Below are 12,498 nucleotides of genomic sequence, written 5' to 3'. Positions count from 1 at the left end.
TAAAAAGAAAGTAAGACCTCCAGGTGTCGTTACGAGCAGAGTCACAGACTTCCTGGTTCCTAAGGCCCATCAGACGCATCGGGGGGAGTTTGATGCGACACTGAGGGGGTTTCCTTGATAAACTGATAAAAACTCCTAAACCCCATACAATCCCTGTGGGATTTCCAGCCAGTGAACTGGTTTCAGGTTTATTTAATAAATAAACCAGATTAATTCTTCGATCGATTTTCATTTTGCTGAAAGTGGGCGTGTCTGAAATGACTGCGATCCCAAAAGTGAGTGTGCACTTTGTACCAAGACTTTCTGGACGATAGCATCAAATGCTTTGATGATGATTCAGAAAACACACCTTTGTTTGTGTTGCGTTGCTATCTGCGGAATCTCCATGGCAGCTGCCTGGGGGGGGGGCGGGAATGCAGTCAGGTTGCATTCACAAAATGCTGCTGTGGTGTGTATGTGTGTGTGTGTCTCTCCTGTAATTAGATGTTTGATGTTGGACTGACCTTGTCTTCGTGCCCGGGCCACGCTTGACGAGGTGATGGGAGGATTTGTGAAGCAAGCTGAAGTCGTGTGTCTGCTTTATGCCGTGCTGTGGCTGCTGCTGTACGGCCTTGTGTTCTCGTCATGCTGCTCGTCGTCAGCCAAACACTGCAGGGCTTTACACACACACACACACACACACACACACACACACACACACACACACACACACACACACACACACACACACACACACACACACAGTTACCGTTTCAGGGCAATGATTTCATAAGAGCGACTCTTTTTTCAGGCTGCGCGCCCCTGACGCCACCTAGTGGATGTGGAGAGCAAAAGGTGGCAAAGCGACACGGCGGTTGTGTACTAACTACATAAATAAATAAATAAATAGATAAATAAATAAATAAATAGAAACCATTTGAAAAAAATTCAATGATCGATTAGAGGTTGGTCGTGGCAGTTGACCATGTAGGCAATGACAACTTGGTTCTTTAGTTGCCGATTTATTTTGCGTCTGGCTGATGGAATCTGCCCGTCACGCGCCAACTCGAGCTTCAAACACGCTCCTTCTCTTTACAACTTTTTCCAATTGCTAAAACACAATTTTGCAAACTAGCCTCGTTTTACCAAAACGCTAAACACAATTCACAGAACCGCACACCCAAACTGCAAAACACCTCAGATATCCTGCAAAATGAAGCACTGCAACCAAAACTGCATATAACATTATCAAAATCAAACTTTTGCACCACATGGCACACACTTCATTCATATTACCAGATTTTTGTCTAACCAGCTACACACTGTTGGGCAGAATGAAAAACTCTCTCATCTTTGGTATGCTTTGCCATGATACGATAGTAATTGTAGAAAGCTCTTAGATTGTTCACATGCACAGAAATATTTGTAGTTCCACACGCATGCTGTTGAAACTTTTTTTTTTTTTTTTTTGACCAAACAAGCAAATGTATTTACACTGGAGTGAGCAAAACAAAAATTGCAGAAAAAATATGCAGAAAATAAAAAGGCAAGAAAAATAATTAGGTCTGGCCACAACGCCTCGTCCACATCACAGGCAATATCTTCCCTTGCCAAGACAACGAGGGAAGAAGCGCCTTGAGTGCGTTATCCATCCTTGAATCGCACCCACATCAATTTCATCACATGCCTCTTCCACAGCCTGCACAAGAGGCATGCGCACAAAGGGCTGCAGGTCATATACTTTCCACCGCCATGCCGAAAAGAACTCCTCTATTGGGTTCAGAAATGGTGAGTATGGTGGGAGGTAATGTACGATAAATGATGGGTGGTCAGCAAAGCAGTCTTGGACTGGGGCTGCGCGACGGAAGCTCACGTTGTCCCAGACTACAACGTACTGGCTTTGATGGTTTGCATCATTCATGTGCTGTGGTGGTAGTATGATGTTGTGGAGTCTGTCCAGAAATGTGAGAATGTGGGCTCTGTGGCATGGTCCAAGGATGGCATGACGGTGGAGGCCACCACGCGTGTTGGAAATGGCAGCGCACATTGTGATGTTCCCACCACGTTGGCCAGGAACATCTGTAATAGCTCTGTGGCCAATGAGGTTTCTTCCCCTTCTTCTGGTCTTTGCTAGGTTGAACCCAGCCTCATCTATAAAGATGAACTCATGTGGAATTGCATGAGCATCCATTTCCAGTACCCCCTGAACACAAAGAACAAAATCAGTCAATATGGTGTTATCCAGACCCTGTGTGTAGTGTACTGCAGTCAGTGTTGTACTTACATCCACATATGCTCGTCTGAGCTCTTTGTTTCTTTGTGAGTTTCTCTCAAATGGCACCTTATAAAGTTGTTTCATCCTAATTTGGTTCCGCTGTAAAATGCGAGCCAATGTGGACAGGCTGACTCGTTGGACGTTGCTGAATACGGTGTTGTCCTGGATGATGTGGCTTTGAATTTCTCGTAATCTGATTTCATTCCTTTCCAAAAACCAAGTTTACTGTGGCAGCTTCCTGTACCCCAGTGAACATTTGGCCCCTCCCTCCACCATGGCTGCGTCTCTCAGTCCTTTAGAGAAACTAAATGATAAAACATATGGGGCTTGGACAATGAACAGTAGAGTAAATTGTACAGGAAACTTGCACACTTACTGCAGTGTATGACATCAGCCATTCATGAAGTAAACGGGTGTCACCCAACTGATACACTATGACATGAGGTGTTCTACATAGTGTGAAAGAAATGTTGGTTACATACCTGTTCTCCAGTGTAAATGTCCGGAGGACAGAGGCGACAGTAAAACGGCTCAAGTTCGGCTGCACTCTCTGTCCAGCCTCTTGCATTGTCAGCCCATGGTTGATGACATGATCCACTAAGGTTGCTCTGATTCCATTTGAAAGTCTTCTCATGTGGCCATGAACTCCTCTACCAGCTCTACCACTACCTCTCACTCTTCCTCCCCCTCTTATTCTCACCCTCCCTCTTCCTCTTCCTCTCTCTGCAATGTCTTCCATTGTTGTTGTAAAAAAAAAGAAAAGGTGCTCACCTCTTGGTCTTTTTATAGTGCTTACTTCCTGATTGAAGTGTTAACAATTAACCAATGAGGTGTTTGGCCAGGTGGCACATATCTTGTCCAATTAGCTCATGTAGTGTCATTTTGAATGGCAGTGTTTTGAAATGGCAAACATGTGACTTTCTGTTAGATTTTTGTGTCTTATGCAGCGAATCGTGTTCAGTGCATTTAAACAGTGCCATTTTGAATTGCAAAATTTGTGTAAAGCGGAAAATGTGTTGAGAGTTTTGGAGACTTGAGAGGAGGTTTCGCTCTCTGTGTGTCAGTTTAAATAATTGTGCTATGCATGTCATTTTAGTGTGCTAGCAATTGGAAAAAAAAACTGTGATAATATTTCAATAGAAGTGACCGCAGACTGCGGCGCGTGCACGTGAGCACAGCCGGGCTGCGAGAAAAGTACAACCTGATTTACTGGGAGTCACACGAGGACCTGCAGAGGTCACCGGTTCTTCCGGCTCTTTCTGTTGACTGACAACAGTTTGACTTCACGCAAAACAGATGCGACCTGCGATTGGCACCTGTGTGTGCCCTGTGTTAGCGTGTGCTTTGCCAGACAACTAGTTTCAGATCACGCTCATGGTTCAAACTGCATCTCAATTTTGTAATTCCAGGATACATCTGCCTGCCAAAAGATGGGGCCGATCATTCAAATGGGGGGTGGTGCGACCTTCGTGAAGTCAGGCATCCAATATGAAGTCTGTGAGTCTTGCCTTTTGAGAGTCTAATTGTTGATGTGTGGAGTTACCAAGGCAAATTAAGTTTGATCAATTTTTACATTTTCGATTAAATTGATTCTTGATGCAGCTTTAAGGACAATTCCATGTAAGGGAATCCCAAAGGATTGAGTAATACCGTGAGTGTACCGTGGTGGAATAGTGATTGGGACAAGGCAGTGAAAGAAAGAAAAAAAAAGTTTTTACACTTTTGCGCAGCAAACCTACTCAGGAAAATTATAAAAGACGCTAACAAACTAGAAAAGGCTCCCGCACACTGAGAAGAGAAGAGAGTCGAGCAGTGTGCCGCAGCTTTTTTTCAGAGGCACCCAAATGCAGACAAAATGGCGGACACGGGCGCCGCCATTACTCCGAATCCCGTCACTCAACGCCGGAAATCAACGCCTGAAGTTAAATAAATAATTTTTAAGTTTTAGTTTTAGTTTTAGTTTAATAATTGCGCAAAACAGTACAAAAAAAAAAATAATAATAATAAAATCGCCACGGGGTTGCATACATAAAAGTATTTTTACGGTTTGCACGATAAAAAATAATTGTAGAAGGCAGATAGATTCAGGGTCTTGATAGCTTTTATGTTACCATTATTTTCAAATAGTTTTAATATACTGTTGGACATCATTCTCACATGTAAGAAAAAGGGTTTTAATACATTTTTTAAAACAAAGGGTAAATTCAGGTTCAGTATAAGAGAAAATCGAACCCACGACCTTCTTGCTGTGAGGCGGCAGCGCTAACCACTGCGCTACCGTGTCGCCTATCACTAAGTTCTAACAGAAAATTAATAAAATGCAACAACCAAATAAACAGAGCACTTTCTGATTAGGCTGCAGTTGCAACATGCGCGCACGGTCAAAACAAATGTCATACTTACTTCCACATTAGCATATGGTTACTATTCATTTATGTCAACAGCAAAAATAAAGGCACTGTAAATCCTTGCTATTGTGAAGTGTGTCAGGAATGGGCAGCAATGTGAATATAAGCACCTGATCAAAGCCTTCAGTGACTGGAGTCACAAGAACTGTCCTACTGAAAAACCTCAAAGACCAAGGAAATAATAATTGATTTCTTCCAGATCCAAGCCCCCTCTTCAGCCAGAGTACCAGTGGGGAAGACCTCAAGGTGGTGCCAAGTCATAAATATCTAAGTGTACACCTGGATAATAATTTGAAGAGGTACCTAAACAGAGACACTCAATAAATAAGGGCAGAGCTGCCTCTTTTTCTTAAGGAAGCCAAGATCTCTTGACATCTGTAGCAAAATACTGAAGATGTTTTGTTTGAGGTGGCATGTGCGTTGTTTTATGCTGCAGTCTGCTGGGGAGGGAAGGAAAATTGTTTTAGGTTTCTGATGTGTTCACTGTCCGGCGACAAAACAGGTCAAACAACCCGGCAAGCGACCCGGGACAAAATCGGCTGCGCACCAATCGGCTTGCGATGGAATCGGGACACCAGGGACAGCACCACCGTTTTTACCTGCCGCACGGGGTGACGTTGAGCGTAACGTGCGCTAAATCATAATATCGCGCCAGTCGCGGCGTATATCAAGTACTGATGCAAAACTTTTCGATCACGTTCCATCAGCGCTGGATAATTGTTCATTGTCCTCTGGCTGTTTTGCCCGCTGCTCGCGCACAAAGTGGACCAGACGCCGAAACAATCGCTGCACGGCGGGAAGCGGCCGCGGAGGTGCGCACCGCTTCAAGTCTGGCGGCAACGACGTCATCGTTCCACTACAGCCAAAAGTGGCCAACAACTAAGATCACTGGCCACCGCTGGACTCTTGAATTCTGTAGCACTTCATCATGCGATCTCAGCGCGATGACGTCAGCAGACACGCAGCGGTGAAAGCGGAGGTGGTGCAGCTTGCCGGCGGGGGGGGTGACACCCCCCGCTGGGTTTGGTGCCTGGACACGGAACTCAATGCCGATCGCTTCCGCGACGTCCCGCGTCCAAAAACATGGCGTCATCCCGCTAATTTTAGTGGAACAGAGGCTTTAGTCTCTGTCTGGATCTGAGGTTTTACCTGTAGATTTGACAGTTCTGTCTCAGCGAGGAGATCATCATCAGAACCTCGGACTAGGTTCGCCTCCCTCTCTCTTTCTCTCGGCCTCCGTTGCCTGCACACACAGGCAAAGTGGTTCCTCATCCCGCACAGCCGATGTTCTCCTCCGCAGTTGCCACGTGTCCGTGGTTGCTGCTCCCTGCTGACACCTCCCTTGGGTGCTCGTTTAGCTTGCATGATGGTCTGGCTGTTTCAATATTGCACTCTGCTTCACTTGTCGCTGTGCTGCCTTCCATCGACTTCAAACGATGTTGAGTGACCTCCCTGGCTTGGCATATCTGGATGGCTCTTTCCAGGGACAAATCAGCTTCTCCCTGTAGTTTCTCTCTGAGTCCTTTATCTCTGACGCCCATTACAATTCTGTCTCTCACCAGAGAGGCTGCCAGTTTTCCAAAGTTGCATGACTGGCATTTTAATTTCGAGTCAGTTCTAAACTCTTCGACTGACTCGGTCTCCGTCTGGTTTCTGCTGTTAAACACATACCTCTCATATGTTTCATTGCGTTTTTGTGTACAGAACAGTTCGAATTTACTAAGTACCGTTTCATAGTTCTTTTGTTCATCCGCTGTTAGCTGGAAGCTGTTGAAGACGTCCAACGCTTCGGGACCCGCGATCGTCAGAAAGAGCGCAATTCTTTGTCTTCTCCGTAGCCCCTATGGCCGACAGGTAGACTGTTAAGCTGCCCAAATTGATTATTGACAAATATAACAGAGATGTCAGTAGATGGCAAGAGTTTTGGAGCCAGTATGAGACTGCTATTCATACTAATGACGCACTGTGCAAACGTGAGACGTTTACCTACCTGAAAACGTATCTCTCTGGAGCAGTTGCAAAGGCAGTTGCAGGGCTGATGCTTACTGATGTCAAGCGCGATCACTCTGCTACAAAGTAGATTTTGAAGGAAAGATCTGGTGATCAGTGCTCACATGTCAAGGCTGCTGAACCTCAATCCGGTGAAGAAATCCTCTGATGTGCATGCATTAAGGCAGCTTTATGATGAATGTGAAATTTCAAAATAGGAGCTTGGAATCATTGGGCGTCGTGTCAGCCACTTATGGAAGCCCACTATGTCCAGTTTTAATGAATATGATTCCAGATGACATAGCTCTTGAATATAGCCGTCAAAGGTGAAGTGAGGATGAATGGAAGGTTGATGAAATAGTCAAATTCCTACAGAAGGAGGTTCAGCGCAGTGAAAGAGCACTGCAAATGACAGCATCATACACCCAGAAAGAAAAAGAAAAGACACACAACTGTTTATTTTGTGATTGTGCAGAACACAAATCTGAAGATTGCCCAAATCACAGCATTCCTGAGCGCAAAGAAAAAAATAAGGAAAATGGGAAGATGCTTTGTGTGTTTGGGACAGAAGCACATTGCAAGGACATTTAAAGTGAGAGATGTGTCATGTGAAAAATGTGGAAGGAGACATCACATTGCTGTGTGCACTGGGGAGAAAAGGTAGGCTCAGGCCCCCCATGTTACAGAAGATGCTGTTGTTTCCTCGGTCATTCCTCATCTTGGGAAAGTGAAACCTTGTGGACAGAACACTGTGCTGCTACAGACTGCCAAGGCATGGGTGGCTGGCCCATTAGGCAGGAAAATAGCTCGCTGCTTACTCGATGGAGGGAGTCAGAGAAGCTTCATCCATGAAAACCTTGTGAAGAGCCTGAACCTACCAATAATAAGGCAAGAGACACTCACTCTTCACACGTTTGGCTCCTCTGTTCCCACAACGTCGTAACACAACGCAGTGAGCGTAGTATTAGAAAATATCTGGGACAGCCAGCAGAAAATTGAAATTGAAGCCATAGAACAAACACAGGTGTGCACAGCTGTGATGAAGATTCTTGGTGACCAGATTCAACATGAGCTCAAGAGAAAGGGACTAAAACTAGCAGACTTCCCAGACAATGCTGACGATCTTAAGCTCTCTGTACTGATAGGATCAGACTACGACTGGCAAATAGTCTCAGGAAAAGTGGAGAGACTGACAGAGACATTAGTAGCCCTGGAAAGCACCTTTGGATGGTCTATGCAGGGACCAGTGTCCATGTCGAGTGTCGGCGAGTCAACCTGCATGTTCATTCAACTTGGAAGAGGACGCACTTGTCTCCAAACGACTACGTGCATTCTGGGAAATTGAGTCTCTGGGTTTCACGAGTGAGAAAACACAGAACCCAGCTGAAGAAGAGGCTTTGCAGATGTTCAAGAGAACAACAACCTCCAAAATGAATGCTACCACGTGGCGTTGCCCAGGAAACCGGAAAGGGCAGAGCTGAAAGACAACTACAGAGTTGCTAAAACCCGATTTGAAGGTCTGAAGAAAAGACTAAAGAAGGATGTTGCATTCTACAGCAGGCACAGAGAAGTAGTGGAGGACTATTTACAGCAGAGCGTTGCGGAGGATTTGCCAGCGGACAACGCGAGTGCAGACAACGTCAAGTACGACTTACCACACCGCGCAGTACTCAGAGAAGACAAAGTGACAACCAAGCTGCGGATGGTGTTTGATGTGTCGTCTCATGAAGACGGCTCACCATCCCATTATGAGGAGGTAAAATAAGAAATACAGAAGAAAGGCAACACCACCACAGCGTTAACAGCGTTGGAACAATCGCAATTACGATCATAACAGTAAATAATAATAATAATAATAATAATCATATCCGAAAACTAAGTCGTACTCCGATTACGAGCCAGTTGAAATTGTTGGTGGAATTTATTGCAGATGTGAGTGAAATTGTGTAAATGTAGCTCCAAAAAAAACGTAACAATGTTGATAAATAGACAAGTTCACTGGCTGAAAAAAAAAGTTCTCCGATAAAATACAAGAACATCCTGCAAAATGCTAACCCAAACTACTATTTAAGACAAGTGTATGCAGAAGGTGCCTGCTCACCTTTTGTTTTAGCATCATTTGGTGCCCACACAAAATTTCTTTGGTGCAACAGGACCCAGGTGCTGTGTATGGAGAGAGCCATCCTGGCAACACAGTGGGAATTAATGGAAGGGAATTCCTATTATGCAAATTTCCCACTGTGCTAATTGTCATGGGTTAACAGAACTCATAAGTTATCAGCATTTATAGCAGCAAATACAACTGGCTGATTTGGGCATACAATACAAGAATACAAGAATACTGCAGACATTTTATTAGAGTCCGAAATTAAAAGGAAAATGATAAGAAAACTCAACCTTGAAATGAAAAAAAAAAACTTGAATGGGAGCTGAGTCATGCTTTCAATGCACGCTGTATGCTGACTGGAACAAAAATGTAATAATAATTATTTTTCCTTTCCTTTCCCAGCTCCAAGAACATGACACATCTTAAAATAAATAAAGGTAATTTGAATTATGATGGTGTCTGTTTGTTTCATGTATGCACCTTTTGGCCTAAAAAGAGATGACACTAAGCACTGAAAATGTGAAAGTTTTTATCTGTAATCCTACCTTAGCTAAGCTATGATTGGTAGGAAGTTGAAACTCGGGCATCATTCATAAGGTTAGAAGAAATGCACTTAATGTACCATGAAATGCAACTTCTCAGAAATGTTAAAACACTTTATGGTACTAAAAAGTGAGAAGAGGGAAATCTCTGTTATTTAAGGTAGTAGACATCACAATGACATTGAATTGAAAAAAAGGTTAAACAATAATAAACTAATGATTTGCAGCTTGTGAGGTGTAAATAAAAACCTCAATAAATGTGGCAAGACGCAAAGGGCCTGGGCAGGCTTCAAACCCCAGACTCCCAGGTGATACTCATGCGCACCAACCGTTCGGCCAAAGGGATCTTCCCTTGGCCAAGTCGCCAGGGCGCATGATCAATTGGAGGCATAGTAACAGGACCGTCAACTGTCACAAAAAGAACCTCATGTTAGTCATTGATGTGTATTCATGTTTATACGGGATGTGTATTTTTATATGTGATGCATGGTAAAGTATAAGTTATGTTACAAATTATCAAATGATTGCAACATTATCTCAACTCATTTCTCTGTAATGATTGAAATTAAGTGATTCCAAAAGTTGAAATAATGACAGTGAATGTGGTAACAATGTGCAGTGTTGAGTGGAATAACTATTGGTTTCCGTTGGTGGTGACTGTTTACTGAGACGAGGAGTGAGATTAAATAGATCCTGGAACTTAACCTGGTCTGGAGCAGGTTCACTCCACAGAATAAATGTCCATGGTAATTTATACCATAACACGTTGCTCTTCCACCTATCCTACTTTTGTGCAACCGGATCACGGATAAATTCATCCAGGAAGACCAACATATCCCGGCTTAATCCCTTATCCTAGTTTCGTGCAACGGGCCCCAGGTAGCAGTTCTTCATTTGCAGGAGGTTTCCTTTTTTTGGAAAGAGAGTCATTATGGCTCTGTGGCAGAAGAGGCAGAAGAATGGACCAACTCTCCTTCAGCACCTTGTGCAGGTCAGCACCCAGGACGTCCCAGTATTCCTTGTAGAACTCGATTGTGAGTCCATCAATTCCGTGAGCTCTTCGGCCCTGCATGCTTTGCAGGGTGACTATCAGTTCCTCCACTTGGAGAGGGCGGCTCAGCTGGGTGTTGGTATTCGCTAATACCTGCGGCAAAGCCCTGCAAAAGTCCTCTTCCAGCTCAGTGTCCTCCTCATACTCTGATGAGTACAGTTTTGAAAAAAAAACTCTGCAGCTCTGCTCGTGATTTCATGAGGCTCAGTCAGCTCAGTCAGCTCAGTCAGGTCCTGCCTGGTGGAGGGAGTGGATGTGCTTTCTCTATCCATTCTTCTTCTCCAGGCCAAAGAAGTAGCCAGAGGGAGTGTCCATCTCAGAGATGTTCTGGATCCGGGACCGGACCAGCGCCCCCATACCTTTGAGTCCAGCAGGCTGGTTAAGGCCATTTTCTTTGAGTTGAGGACTTCAATGTGTTCTTGATTTCCTGTGGAATTGTCAAGCACTTCTAATTCAACTATTTGACTCTCCAGGTCTTTTATTGCTCTACATGTATACTGCGCGACATTGAGAGTGTACTGCTGACAAACTTGTTTTATTTGTACCTTGCCATGGTCCCACCACTGATTAAGATTACTAAAATCAGTTATTTGATTTTTAAAACCACACCACAAAAACTTTAAATTTCTGTCAAAGTGGTCATAGTCTGGTGCTTTGCGTGTTTTTATTCTGCTGTGAAGTTTTATTTAGTTTTATTTATTTATTTTAGTATCAGAGTGTTGGTTTTACTGAGTGTTTTTTTTTTTTTAATGCTTTTATTGTATTCCGGATTGCAGACTGACAACAGCTGTGCTAAAACATTTTTGAGTATTCCATCACATAAAACCAGACAGTGATCAGAAAATCCAGATGGCACGATTCCACATTCCTTAAAAACGTTAAAATGATGCTTAAAACAATAAAACCTGCCAGAGAGATTCCGGTCTCTCTCAGGTGGGACCACTGAAGAGAGTACTGACGACAGTCTGCATGCATCCTCCACACATCCACCAGGTCATGGGAGTAGACCAGCTGCTTCAGAGTGTGCTGAGAAACTCGATGTGGCTCTGCATGGTTGCGGTGTAAAAACTCTTTTTCAGTACAATCAAAATCCCCCCCAAAAAAATAAATATTCCTCTTTACAATTTCTAAAAACCTCTTCCTCTCTGCTCCATTGTTGGGTGCATACATATTCATAAAAACCAGACTAAAACTATCAAGCTTGGCTCTGACCAATAGGCACCTCCCCTTTCACCACCTGCTCCACCTCTATGCAGGACGGGGGGTGAACCTCTTGGAGAGGAGGATGCCCACTCCTCCACTTGCTGTGGTGTTGTGGCTTAAAAACACCCTGCCCTCCCACTCGTTCTCCCAGGAAACCTCTACACTTTGGTCACTGTGGACCTCTTGAAGAAATAAAACATCGCTACGTTTGGTTTTTGCAACACAAGTGCCATTTTTTTTTTCAGCTCTCTTACTCCATTAACATCTAGTGTTCCCACTGTTAAACATCCATGTTTAAAATGATAGATTAAAAATCGCAGATAATAAAAATAAAACCAGACCACATAATTTTGGATATTGATTTGTTTCCTGACTCTTATCATGTGCTTCTTGAGTCTAAATATTTGTAGAAAGCATTTTATAATTTTTTGCTGAGTAAAATTCCTTTCCTTGGCTTGCAAGACCTGCGTGTGTTGGTGCCTGTGAGGGAGAGCTCACTCCATTCCGACATGGAGGCCTCGCTGTCACTACTTTCTTCAGTAGCCGCTGCAGCCTCCAGCCGTCTTTCTTTCTTTCCCCCCCTCAACAGGCACTACATGCTTTCTTTTACTGCTTCTTGTTAATGTTTTCCACCCTGACGCCACGCTCACACCAGCAGACTGTTCACTCACACTAGATACCCTGCCAGTTTTTCTAGTCACGTCACCCAGTGCTTCACTTCCACCACCTGACACGGCTAAACCTTCTTTTGAACAAACCTCCACTTCCCCTATCTCTCTCACCTCACCCCATTCCCTCATCTGACTCTCCCGTCTCTTACCTCCCCCTCTTCCATCTCCACAACTTCCTCACTCACCTTTTGTGCAATCTGCCCTTGTCCCAAACGCAACTCTGTCCCATTGTTCACGTTGGGACTCGCGTCGCCTGAGTGCCTCCGTCTCGGG

At 44.2% G+C, this 12,498-nt stretch overlaps 2 long non-coding RNA genes across 2 annotated transcripts in view; one reads left to right on the top strand and one right to left on the bottom strand.

The window, feature by feature from the left end:
• LOC142890611 (uncharacterized) overlaps positions 1 to 12,498 on the bottom strand; it is a 151,990-nt gene that overhangs the window by 14,798 nt on the left and 124,694 nt on the right. The gene's annotated exons all lie outside the window — the stretch shown is intronic.
• On the top strand, positions 3,391 to 5,046 carry LOC142890823 (uncharacterized). The gene is made up of 2 exons (XR_012927131.1): positions 3,391 to 3,751; positions 4,862 to 5,046. It is a non-coding gene; the product is annotated as an uncharacterized LOC142890823 (long non-coding RNA).

This window comes from Nelusetta ayraudi, unplaced genomic scaffold (genome assembly GCF_046127955.1).
Source record: "Nelusetta ayraudi isolate G7.1 ecotype Tasmania unplaced genomic scaffold, CSIRO-AGI_Nayr_v1 ptg000003l, whole genome shotgun sequence".
Taxonomy (NCBI): Eukaryota; Metazoa; Chordata; class Actinopteri; order Tetraodontiformes; family Monacanthidae; genus Nelusetta; species Nelusetta ayraudi.
This window is presented reverse-complemented; position numbering and strand designations above follow the sequence as displayed.